This window comes from Pinus tabuliformis, chromosome J (assembly GCF_031772625.1).
Source record: "Pinus tabuliformis cultivar Carrire ecotype Pingquan chromosome J, CPIR1, whole genome shotgun sequence".
Taxonomy (NCBI): domain Eukaryota; kingdom Viridiplantae; phylum Streptophyta; class Pinopsida; order Pinales; family Pinaceae; genus Pinus; species Pinus tabuliformis.
Genome location: NC_142295.1, coordinates 1,301,539,788 through 1,301,553,550, shown reverse-complemented (window position 1 = coordinate 1,301,553,550; position 13,763 = coordinate 1,301,539,788).

Genomic DNA, 13,763 nt, shown 5'->3' with positions numbered 1-13,763 from the left:
TTATTCTAATGTTATGACCTATCCTTCCAATGCTTTGAAGAAACATTTCCATTGAGGAATTCATCAATTTTCTATTTATTTAACTCTTGTAGTAACGAACATATCGTAAGGGAAAAAGCACAAAATTGGTCATATTATTTGTAAAAAAGACTCTTTAGTTATTTATAACCTTTGGATATTATATTTCCTACTAACCTTAGTAGCACATATCAACTGATCAACTTAATACGAATAAGGGACTTTTACACTATTACCAAGCATTCAGTAGCTACAATTCTCCCTAACATCGACATGAGCAACATTAAATACATCATTTAGATTATAGTCCATTAAATACATCATTTAGATTATGACCATTTCTAAGTTACAAATATTACCTTATTATTATTGAACAATAGAAATTTGAAAGGGAGGTTAAAATATTTTAAAAAAAGAGGTAACTATCTAACTTAATAATTTTGTTTTTAAATTTCAATTAAAAGTATATATAATAATAATTGTTAGTTAATCTTAAAGATATTATCAAATTAAATATTAATTTGGTATGTAAAATGTAGTTATTTATGAATAAAAGAATAGTTTTCACTTCTTATTTAGGTATTAAAATTTAGAAAAATATACATACTTTGTCTCTCTGAACATTTATAACCTAGCACACTTGAGAAAACTATCTAACTCATTAACCTAAAAATCTCTTTCTCCACAACTCCAATTTCAATAAAAACTACAAATAATAAATCTAACCACTATCCAAATAAATGTTAATTACGAATCTCCCCATGCTTATCTCAATGGCAATATGATCGGTAAATTATGATATATAATCTGAACTCCACCCAAAGCCAACTTGAAAACTAGATGGCTAAGGGTAGCCTGGTCTAAGGGAGGAAGAATTAGAAAATCAATCAAAATAGCTGTAAACATGGAACACAAAAAAGCCATGGGTACACCTCCCTATGGGGTTTTCCTCGAACACCCATTTTTGCAAATTAAAAGACTTATTATCAAATTCTGAGCAAATTTGAAAAGAGAAAGTGGATAAAAGAAGGCCATTTTGTTTCTTAATTAGAGTATATTAGAAAATATATTAAAATATAAATTTTATACAAAATAGTAATTTAGGATTACAGTTCATTAAATATATCCTTTATATTTGGACCATTTATAAGTTAGAATTAAGATTTAATACTTGCATTTTATGCACAATAGTAATTTATGATTACAACTCCTTACATACATCATTTAGATTAGGCCCATTTATAAGTTACAAATATTACCTCATTAAATATATCATTTAGATTAGGACCATTTGTATGTTACAAATATTACCTCATTATTATTGAACATTTAAAATTTAAAATGAGTGATAATTTTTTTTATTCTTTTATAATCACCTAATTTAATAATATAATTTTATATTTTTAATTTCAATTAAAAAAATATATAATAATAATTGTCATTTAATTCTAAAGAATGGTAAAATTAAATTTCAATTTGGCACATAAAACCTAGTTATTTATAAATAAAAAATTAATTTTCACTTACTTATTTAGATATTAAAATTTAAAAAAAAAAAACATACTTTGTCTCACTAAATTTATTAGACATTTTTAGCCTAATACACTTGAGAAAACTATCTAACTCATTAACTTAAAAACTTCTCTCCTCCCCTCCAATTTCTATAAAAGCAACCAATATAACTACTATCCAAATAAACATTAATTACAAAAATCTCTCATATGTATCTCAATGGCAATATGAGCCCTAAGTTATGATATATAATTTGAACTCCACCCAAAGCCAATTTGAAAAATAGAGGGCTAATTTGATGCATGCTAAAAGTAGTAGCCATGGAACTACAGCTGCAGGAGGTGAGTTTCCTTTTTGTGACCCACCAGGTTCTTAATTGGATTTCGATTTTCAGTAGGTATTTTGTGTACTTTTTATTTTTTATTTTATTTTTAATATATATTGGTTCATTTGGTTGATAATAATGCAAAATGATGATGTTGATGCACGTAGATGAGTTGAGTGAGAAAGTACCGCTCATGAGGGGACTTCTAAATTCTGGAGGCCTTTATCCACCGCAACAAATGGAAATGTTTGAGCGTGCACGTGTCTCATCTGGGTTGCTGGGAAGTTCATCCAACAACAAAAAATTTTTGGACAATTCATTTGGTGACGTAGGTGGGGTGACAAATGAAATTCCACTCCATGGCGCCCTTAGGCTGTGTGTGCAGTGCCCAATCCATTCAAAGGTGGACAAGGAGTCCATTTATGATATGGTTCCATCTCCATACTTACTAGATCCATATTTGAGATAGATCTATGTTATATATGGTTGCCTAAATTAAGGATTGTAATAAAAATAAAAAGTGATATAATTAATGACATAAATAAAAGTTGAGTTAGTTCAATTAGTTATTTATAAATTTGATCTTTTTTATAAAATTACAAATGCTTTTTCAAGAAAATAAATAAATAAATAAAAATTCATAACTTTATATTAAAATAAATTTAAATAATAATTTTTCGTATTGGTAACTATAATATTTCTAAAATCGTATGGATAGTGCATTTGTTTTTTCAACTCTCTCACCTAGGGTTTTGGATTGTAGTCTCTGCACTGTTACCCACTCTCGGAGGGGCAGTGCCCTTTTCATTGATCTAAGGCAACGCGGGCTTGCCCTTACCCAATGGATGAAGCAAGCTCGGGCCAATGGGTCCCCTTCCTACAAACAAATAATGATGTACAAAGGTAAAAGCCCTTTTCAAGGAGTGCAGATCACAGGTTCAGACACCACAGGGAAAAATTGAGCTCAACAAGAAGACAAAACTCGATGGCAACACTAAGGAAACCCAGTTTCCAAACCAGACAAAAGGCATCAAAATTCTCGAAGGAAAAGACAAACGAGATCCCACTCAAGGAGTGGGAAAGAATACCAAAGAAGTAGAGGCTACTAGAACCTCCCCCTTGAAAGGCCTAGATCCAGAAGGAACGGCCACAGAAAACAAACAACACAGAGACCAAGGGCATTGCAAGCCAAAAACTATAGAAAGCCTGAGGGTTATCATCACTGACCTAGGTTATCATCACAGAACCCTAACTGCAAGCCTATAGGGATCATATGTCTACTCATGCAGTGATCTACAAGTTCATGGGCTTTTGGGCCATAGAAAAAGCCTTATGAAAAATGGATCAAGAAAACCTGGAAGAAGAAAGGAGATGTTAAACTCCACTTGGGGGCGAAAGGATTTTTTACGGCGGTCTTTGCAACCCTTGAAGATAGAGATCACATCTTTGATGGAGACCCTTACTCTTATGCCTTGGCAAGCCTCTACATGAGACCCCCGAAACCAAATTTTGCACAAGAACAGGAAACTTTCAAGCATGTTCCTATTTGGATTCGCCTGTTTTCCCTCCCTATCGACTAGTGGAGACCAGCGGCTTTGGAACAAATCGGCAATAAACTGGGCACCTTCATTCAAGCATCTGAAGCAACCCTCCAAAAAAGGTACACATCTTGCGCTAGAATCTGTGTTGAAATGGATGTTTCAGGTGCTCTCCATAAAGGTATATGGTTGAAATATAGAGATGAAGTCTTTTCTCAGGCCATAGACTATGAAAAATACCCTTCAGATGTAGAAAATGCCATGAAAATGGCCATTTAATTCGAGAATGTCCCTTGCACAAACCCGTAAAGAAGGCTAAGGATCTCCCAAGAAAAAATCAAGATGGTTTCGTCTGACCCACAGGTAGACACCAGACCAATAGAAGAAACCAAACAAAGACAGGAAACACCAACAAAAGGTCTATGAATGCCTTTGAGGTGCTTGGAGAGGAAACTCGGGCAAATGAGGATAGAAAAACACTCGCATCTGAGCAGGAAATCCCAGAAATGAACAATCAAAACACCTAGATGCCAACTCCAATCTCGATTGATGATTTTCTCTGAGATCCATGATTGAGGAAAGACGCAGAAGGGGACAAGGAAATGACATTAAGTGAAGTAGGCACAGAGGATGAGGACCTAAATGACACTTTAGAACAAGAAGGAATGGACCTTAATACCATAGTTGAGCAATGGAAACAAAAAGGAATGGAGCACATTCCAGAGGAAGATATTGACAGAGTCAACTTCCTCTTTCTATCAAGGCAGGATGCAGCCCTGAGAGGGAAGAAAAGGGGTCTGGGCGCAACAAAGGGACTGGGCATCAAGGCACAAAACCTACATCAAACTCATTCTACTGCAAAACACAGAAAGAAACTGGGCAGAAGAACAAACAATGAAGCGCTCCATGAGCTTGGCCAAATGCTCATTAACTCGGGCAAGATGAAAGCCCTTGAGGCTTTCCCTCTCTCCTCATAATTATTGTTTAACTATGAAGATACTCTCATGGAATGCAAGAGGGATCAATAGCCAAACCAAACAAAGGTTATTGAAAAATAAAGTCATACAGGAAAATCCAGACATTTTTTTCGTGTAGGAAACCAAATGCTCTAGGCTAAAGCTGGAAGGGATAGGAAGAAACCTGAGAAAGAGAATGGAGCACTTGGAGGTAGAAGGTAATGGTCTGGAAGGGGGCTTAGCCATCTTCTAGAACCCCCACTCCCTACTCCTCCTTAACGTTGAGGCCTCGAGATCTTTCATTTCCCTTGAAATGCAGATCCTTGGAGAAGCTGGCACTTACTTATTCACTAATGTTTACAACCCCCAAAGGCTAGAGGATAAGCTACAGCTATTGGACAACCTATCCAAGATGCAACAAAGACACTCTAATCCTAAGGCCATCTATGGTGCGATTTCAACATGATTACCTCTCTGGGGGAAAAGAAGGGTGGACTTTGAACCCTAAACAAAGATGTAGAGGCCTTCATTTCTTTCATCAAAACAGCTAACCTCGTGGACATCCAACCCACAAATGGAATTTTCACTTGGAATAATAAGAGAGGAGGGGATAAGCTTATCGCATCTATGCTTGATCGGTTTCTGATCTCAGACATCATTCTCGTTGAGGGAGTCATAATGGAATGTGATATTATTCCATGTGGAGTCTTGGATCATTGGCCCATCTCTTTACATGCAACCATTCTTGGAACTCCAAAAAATAAACCTTTTCGCTTTGAAATTTTTTGGCTCAATCATCTGACTTTCACCACCAACATCCAACTATGGTGGAACGAGCATTTGGACATTAGAGGTACCAAAATGTTTCGGCTCCAAGCTAGATTGAAGCACATAAAGGAAAAGATACGAACTTGGAAATAAGAGGTATTTGGCAATATCTTTAAGGACAAGCAAGCCCTGGAGAATCAGATGACTCTAATACATAACAACTGGATCAAGGGGGACATATCTCAGAATTCTGTTAACACGGAGCGTAACCTCCTACAAAAATGGAATGAGAGATGTAATCAAGAAGAGACTTTATGGAGACAAAAATCTTGTATTCAATGGCTGAATGACTCAGAGAAAAACACCAAATTTTTCCATCGGTCAGCCATGGATTGCATATGCACTAGTAAAATAACCAAGCTTAAGGATGAACATGGGACCTCCTTTCAATCTCATTAGGAGATTACCTCCATCCTTAGGAACCACTTCAGTCTTATTGCTTCAGAACCAAACATCAACAGATAAGAGGCTATCAAGGAAATCATTACCTCTATTCCCAAGCTAATCACAGAGGAACAGAATGGGTCCTTAAACCACTTGGTCACCCTTCTGGAGGTAGAAGCGGCACTCAAATACATGGGCAATGGAAAAGCCCTAAGACCAGATGGGTTCACCATTGCCTTCTTCAAAACTTGCTGGGACATAGTGAAGCAGGACATATGGGTGATACTCAAGGACTCGAGAAGGTCCTCTTCCATACTCAAATCCTTAAACTCTACTTTTATTGCCCTCGTCCCCAAAGAAGAGGCTACCTACACTCCTTCTAAATTTTGACCTATAGCTCTTTGCAATGTGTCGTATAAGATCATCTCCAAAGTCATGGCCAATAGGTTAAAGCCTATTCTCCCATTGATCATCTCAGAAGAGCAGCTGGGTTATGTGGAAGGCAGGAAAATCATGGACAATATTTTATTGGTATAGAAAATGATCCACACCCTTCAGTCTCAGGAAAGGGCTGGAATGATCATTCAACTGGACCTCTCAAAAGAATATGATAAGGTCAGTTGGAATTATCCTGAAGCTATTTTCAAAGCTTTTGGTTGTGCCCAACATTGGATCAGATGGATTTTGGCCATGGTCAAACCTCCCAGCTTCTCTATTTTAGTTAATGGCACCCCTTAATACCCCTTCTTCCCTTCTAGAGGCATTCTTCATGGCGATCATATATCCTCTTTCCTTTTTGTTATCTTAATGGAATGACTCACTTGCATCATTAAATCGGCTAAGAATAGGAATATCATCAAAGGTCTTCATCCCCTAAATCACTCTCTTGTAACTACTCATCAGAAATTCGTAGATGATACCATGCTGTGTAGTACCCCTTCAATTAAGGAAGCCCGAGGTTTCAAAGCCATTTTGAACCTGTTCAGCCAATCATCTGGTATGGATCTTAACTTGGATAAATCCTCTATTTTTTTCTTCCATACACACTTGGTAGTCCAAAAGCACCTCACTAATATCCTTAGTTTCAAAATACGCAACCTGCCATCTAAATATCTTGCCATTCCTCTCACTGGAAAGCCTTGGCAGAAACTCCACCAGGAGAATTTTCTCTCCACGATAGAGGACAGGGGAAATTACTGGACCAACAGAGTTTTGAATTTTGCAGGAAGACTTGAAATGACTAAGGCGGTTTTGCAAGCCATTCCTCTCTATATGCTTTCTATCCTCCCAGCTCCAAAAATGGTTATATATAAAATTAGGAATATTCAAAGAGCCTTTCTTTGGTCTCGCAAAGCAGATAAACATAAATGAGCACTTCTAGCCTAGACTAAATTATGCAAGCCCAAAAACCTGGGGGGCTTAGGGCTGCAAGACCTCGACACTATCAACAAAGCATATGGAGCCAAGCTTTGGTGGCATTGGATCAAGGAACCCCATACACCTTAGGGAAAATTGTGGAAGGCCAAATATGCCGAAACTTGGAAAACTCAGGATCTGATCAGAATGACAAATGCCCCTGAAGGTCCCCCTATTTGGAATTTGGCTAGAGCTAACAACCACCTCATTCAGGACCACTTCTTTTTGGAAATTCGCAATGGCAAGAATGCTTTATTCTGGGAGGATGCATGGCAATAGCTACCTAAACTAGAAATCCCCAATTATTTTTCCCTACAAAGATGGTTTGAGGAAACAGGCAAGATAAAAGTCTATCAATATTGGTCTGGCAACAACGAGAACCAACACTAGAGGAAATGGAACTTAGAGCCTCTCCCCTCGGAGGACGACATGATAGACCTCCTTAGCACCTTAAACTCTCCTCTGAATAAGAGAATGATCCGGTCCACTCAGGAGGAGTACCAACTTTATTGGGGTAAACTCGACGGGGGAACTTTCAACCTCAAGGAGGCTAGAATGTATCTTGTGTTGTGTGTGGAGCATGATTGTTCAGAAGTCTTTGTTTCAGTCGGATGTATACCCCAGGAAGTTTTGTACACCCCTCCACGAGGGGGGGTGCAGGGGGGACTTGTCCCCCCGCGGGGGCCAAAAATAAATGTAAAATTGCCTTGTAAAAGTATAGTAATTTCTAGTCAATCTGGGTCGTTGATTAGGAAGATGATCTGACGGTAGAACTTATGTTTAGTTTAGGGTTTTTCGCCCTAGAAGGAAACCCCTCTCTTTGTATGAGGTCATTGTATTTGAGGCTATGTGATAGATGTGTATTCTGTGAGCGAGAAACAGAGAGGTGAGACTGTGAGAGAAAACAGAGGATATTACAGCGGATTTGATGTAGGTTGTATCTCTTCATTTTATTGGATAATAGAAAGGAAGGACTGGCTGTTCGAGGTGGACGTAGCCCAAACTGGGTGAACCACGTATATCTGTGTCTCTCTTGTTTTGTGCATTTTCTGTGTTTATATTTCTGCAATATTTTATGTGTTCCATTGCTCCGTAATATATAATTTTCAAACAATTGGTATCAGAGCCAAAGGTATATTTGGCTGATAAACTCGCAGGAAAGAAGGGTTCCTAGTTCGAGTGGGAGCAATGACGGAAGATGGTAAGTTTAGGGTCGAGAAATTTAACGGCAAAAACTTCTCGCTGTGGAAGATGCAGATGGAAGATTATCTGTATCAGAAAGATCTATACCTACCATTGGGCGGAAAAACAAAGATGTCGACGGGTATGAAATACAAAGAATGGAACCTTCTCGATAGAAAGGCACTCGGAACAATACGGTTATGCCTTTCTGCGTTAGTCACCTTCAATATTTCGAAGGAAACCATGACAAAGGATTTGATGAAGATGTTGTCGAAACTATATGAAAAACCCTCGGCCTCAAACAAGGTATTTCTTATGAAATGGTTATTTAATATGAATATGTTGGAAGGTGGATCTGTTGCAAACCATTTAAATGATTTTAATACAGTTACAAGTCAATTAAGTTCTGTATGGGTATGTTATCACTCAAGTTATCCTTAAAGCTCCTTAAAGGATACGGCCGAGGTAACCACAAACCAATCTTTGGACTGCAGGTCCTAGCCTACCTGCAATCAGAGAGGGCTTTCTCTTTATAATTTACCTTTGTTTTGGGTTGATTTTAGGCTAGTTATGATTTTCTTGGGTTTTGTTTTGATTTTGGTGTGATGGAGGATTCTTTCAAAAAGAGTTGGGATGCATAGTGTGAGAAGTTCAAACCATTGGGCATGGAGTCGTGGATTAGGCTTGTTGTTGCGTTTTCTTGGTCACAAGAGGAATACAGAGCAGGATAACTACACATACAACAATATCAAGCTGGAATAACGATGGAATGAAGGTCAGTGAATGAAAGGCAACTAAGTAGCTCTCCTTATGCTAACAGAGGGAAGGTGAATGAACATTTATATAGGAGCAGTCAAGGATTCGTAAACAACATTCATATATGAAGGAACTAGCGTAAATATGAGCAAATTTGTATTCATATTCAGGACTAATTCAGAGGAAAACATAGATAAATCACATAAATTGAGAATAGAATACAACTAAGTGAGGTCTGAACCATTCTTTCTTTCTGCTATTTAGATAGTGAAACAATGATGGCATAAACACATATAAACTGTAAACAGAGATAAGAAACACTTATTGGGCTATGTAGAAGCGTTAGGATTCCATAGTCACTCTTCAGTCATTAAAACACAACAGCCAGTTCATCTCCCAAGCATTCCAGCGATCTTTGATTATAGAGACTCTCAGAAAATACAATGCAAGTCGAGAGGAAGTTATCGACCAACCAACCCTTAAAACAGTGCAGAGGGTGGTTTAAATAGAAAATATTTACAAACATCATATATGGGATAGATCTCCTCAAATAAATGCCTTTAACCTCATTTGTACAGAAGTAAATGGGAGAAATATATATCTAACAGCTGCGCTGAGGTAACTGGCATCTCAAAATATCTATTACAGCAGATCTTAGGCAGATCTGAGGAAAATGAGTGCTTTAATCTATTTTATCTTGAAGTAAATGCTTAAAACATTTATCTAAGTGTTGCGCTAGGGCAGCTGCCTCAAAAATGGATCAAAAGAGTTCCTTGAGCCACACACTGTCCTCTGTGTGATAACTGTGCATTTAAGGAAGCAGCGCTGCTCCAAAAATATGACTGGGAACAATGTCTCTGCAATAAATCTGCCTTGAAAGCCTTCATCTATGCCTTTAGGTGGATTTAAAGCAACAAAAGAAGTGTTGGTGAGCCTTAATGGCCGAATGATGCTTTGTTGACTTTGCTGGGCTTGCTTTACTTTCATCTGCTTTGAAAACCTGGACTGATACTCTTTGCCGCATCCTGATACACTTTGGCACTGAATCTAGGCCTTTTCTCACCACTGATATTCTTTAAACTGTCTAATCGCCCCTTTATCTGCCAATTAAATGCAAAAATAACTGCTGCAAAGACTTTTGTGGCCTTTGGGATGCTATTGGCGCTGACCGATCCAAAATAGTATTAAACTCTGAAGAAATGCCGCAAAAAAGGAGGAATTGCATGTTGTTGATCGTGCTGAGGCCGAGACTGGCTCCTGGAGCTAAACAGGGCTTTGGAGCAATCCATAATGGCTTAAAGATGCATGAATTTCTTTAACTAGAGCCGGGTGTGGGCACTAGAAGAAACCCTGTGAAAAATGGTTGTTTTCCTTTTATAAGGCAAAAATGCCTTAAAACATGAAATTTTACCACAACTAGGGTGGGAGCGATCACTGTTCATTAGATTAAATCATAGCCGTTGGATCTAGCGCGCGCCGATCCAACGGCTGGCGCTAACTCGCATTGGGGCAGACCATTGGTCCCAACACCTAAAACCTTCGAACTGTCGCGGACCCGAAATGCTTATAGGCTGCCCTTTATAACTTTTCGGCTCTGCCATATTGGAGCCTTCCCTTTTCGTTGTACAAAGGATCCTTACGGACCCGAAATCCTTATTGTGCCACGCTATAATTTATTTCGGCTCCGTGAGTAGGACATGGGGAGAGCCGCGAACAGATCATGTCCATCGATCTGGGAGGGCAATCCGATGGCCGACGCTAAATCGCATCGGGGCGAACTGGGGGGTGGCACATAAACAATCGCCGAAAGTGCGGACCCGAAACGCTTATAGGCCCTTTCCTTATTTGAATCAGGTCCGGCCCATCGGCGGAAACCCAAATCGGGGATTTTACAATTGAAACGGGTCCAACGGACCCGAAACCCTTTAACACTAGCTTTTGATAACTTTTCGGCTCTGTGAAATTGGAGCAGTATATGGGCGCTGCGAAGTGGGGACCGCGCGACAAGATCTGGACCATTAGATATGGGGCCCAATCCAACGGTCCTAGATCCTTCGGCGAATCAGCAGTCGGAGGGACCAGAGGGCGGCACATATGGAATCGCCGAACTGCGCGAACCCGATATTCTATTACCGGTCCACTTTATATGTTTTCGGGTCCGACCCATCGGAACTATACCCCATGCCTTGAGACTTAGCCATTTTCTCTTATATATGCCATTGCCCACTCCCGATAGCGATATCGCATCGGAGGGGGATCAAAGAGACCTTTATCTCATCAGAGCACGCTTTTTATGAAAAGGCAAGGCAAATGAATTCGGAGGGGTTCCTTTATAGTTTAGCATGGATTCTAAGGCATCGGAAGGGGTCTGATAGCCAAAAAAGGGAGGATTTTATCCTTTTTGAAGGTTTTTCATGGTTTTTGCATGGTTTTTGTATTCTTATGCCTTGGAAGGAGTCCCAAGGCACTTAGGGGTAAAGTGATGTGGTTTTGAGAGGGGTTTAGTGGCCAAAGAGGGTTTCATGCCTTATAAAGGCAAACCAAGGCAAAAGGGGTGATTTTTAAACATGTGAAGGAGAATTATGCAAAGGAATGAGTCCTTATGCATTTGGAAGATAGTCAGAGGGGTCAATGAGGGTTCTTGCTGAGTTTCAGATAAACTTAGAAATTCCCAAGGATGTATATGGTTATTTTTCAACCAAGGGGAGGGGATAAGTATATAGGGGAGTTACATAATAAAGTTAGTAGTTAATATGATAATGATGAAAAAAAGCGCTAAGAATGAAGTCTTAGGCTAACAATGGGGGAAAACGACTGATAGAAGAAGTGTGAACATTCCTTTAGTGAAGCAGATCTTCACCAAGGCAGATGATATGGAACATGATGAATCTAAAAGGTATCAAGCAGATCTTGACCTCTTTAGGGGAAGTTAGTGAGTGAATTTGGGACAGAGGAGGAAGGGGAAGTCAAACATGCCTCGCTTGAAGTCCTTCAAATGGAAAACTGCCTCAAACTTGTGATATGAATAGATATGACACTTGAAAATCTGAAATGGATCACAAGTCATGATTCTGCAACCACAAAGCTACCTACCCGGCCTATTCACCTAGCATTTTCTCTTCTTTTTGGTTTGGGTGCACTTGAACTAGCATACCCAGCTTTTTGTTCTTTTCTTCTTGTTGTCCTCCTATCTAACTCTATACTTATTGCATCCAGGGGCTCACATTAAGCTGTTTAGCACCCTTGTTTCTCTACATATCTACAAATCTGCCAAGATTAAGCTGTTTGGACAGATAGTTATTCTCTATATTCTACAACGAGAAATTAAAACCTAGGGAGGCCAAGATTAAGCTGTTTGGACTACCCTTAACTGAAAACTGATCAAAATGGATTACTTATCAAGATTAGAACGAAGCAGTAGCATTAAAACTGGCACACCTTCATGGATACTTCTCTGGTCATCTGTAGCAAATATGGAGCATTGCAGCATGCATAGTACGACATATTTGGCATGTAAAAATTTCGATCATGAAAGATGATTAACCTGCTGTAGCAGGAGGCTAACAGTGGCTCCACTTGGGGATGGCTTTTCCTTGTGACAATCCAAGAACAGCAGGTCAGAATGCCTTGATTCTCTGTAGTTGCTGTTAATTGAAAATTTCTTCTGTGCTAATTTCTAAATGACTAGAACTTTAACTTTTGAATGCAGCACTCCTCCTTATCTGAAACATTATGAAAAATAAAGCATCGCCTGCTTTCTTCTGCGTGCTTGATATTGCATACACTTTTGCTTGAGCACTGCCTTGTGAAATAAACACAAAAAAGAGAATAAAATTGGAGCTCTTCTTTTCTTGTCTTTAAAAGGGTGTTGAAATAAACTGCAAATCCTCCTTTCTTTTTAATAATGTTGACTCGAAGACTACAAGCTGCAAACAACTTCTCTTTAACATAAATCACTGTGATATGATAGCACTACTCTTGCTGTTTTGTTGAGATTACTGCAGAGACAGAGATTAAAAATAGAGGACTTTCATCAGCTGTGTCTTCACAAACTTTGTTGCTGCTCCTCTAACAATCGGACTGTTTATACAAAATAAAAACAAAAGTGCTGATATATACAAATATCAACGTACAAAGAGATATTTACAAAGTTGCGTTATGTTCAACAAAAGGGATCATGATAATGCTTCAGCATACGACCATTTACACGGCCTTCTTCAGCAGTGCTGCCCTCTACAGATTTGAGGAAATATGTGTTATTTCCCTGAACATAAGAAATAACGAATGGCCCTCTCCAAAGGAAATCAAATTTTGCATGTTTTCCCTTGTCTTCTCTTCATGAGTTCCACCTTAGAACTTTGTTGCCAACATAGAAATTCTTAGCCTTAGTCCTCTTATCAAACATCCTTTTGAGCTTCTCTTGCATAATTCGAGCTCTGTCATAGACTTGCTCTCTTGTCTGCTGCAAATGAATTGTTTGGTTTATCCTCCTTTGTATATCATTTGGCTCAGCTTGAATCTCTTGCAGCAGCTTGATAATAGGAATGCGCAGTGATGAAAGAAATCTGGCCTCCATGCCATATACTAGCTCATAAGGGCTCATCCCAATGGATTTCTTGGTTGACAATCTATCTGCCCATAGGGAATTTGTGAGCTTTCTATGCCAGTTCTTCTTGTTTTCTTCTAAGGTCTTCTTGATAATACTGATCAGGCTCTTGTTAGATGACTCGGCTAAGCCATTATCTTGAGGGTAATAAGCTGTGGAATGGCCTAAAGTGATATGGAATTTATGGCAAAAATTGATCATCTTTTTGGATTTGAAAGAAGTGACATTGTCAATGATGATCT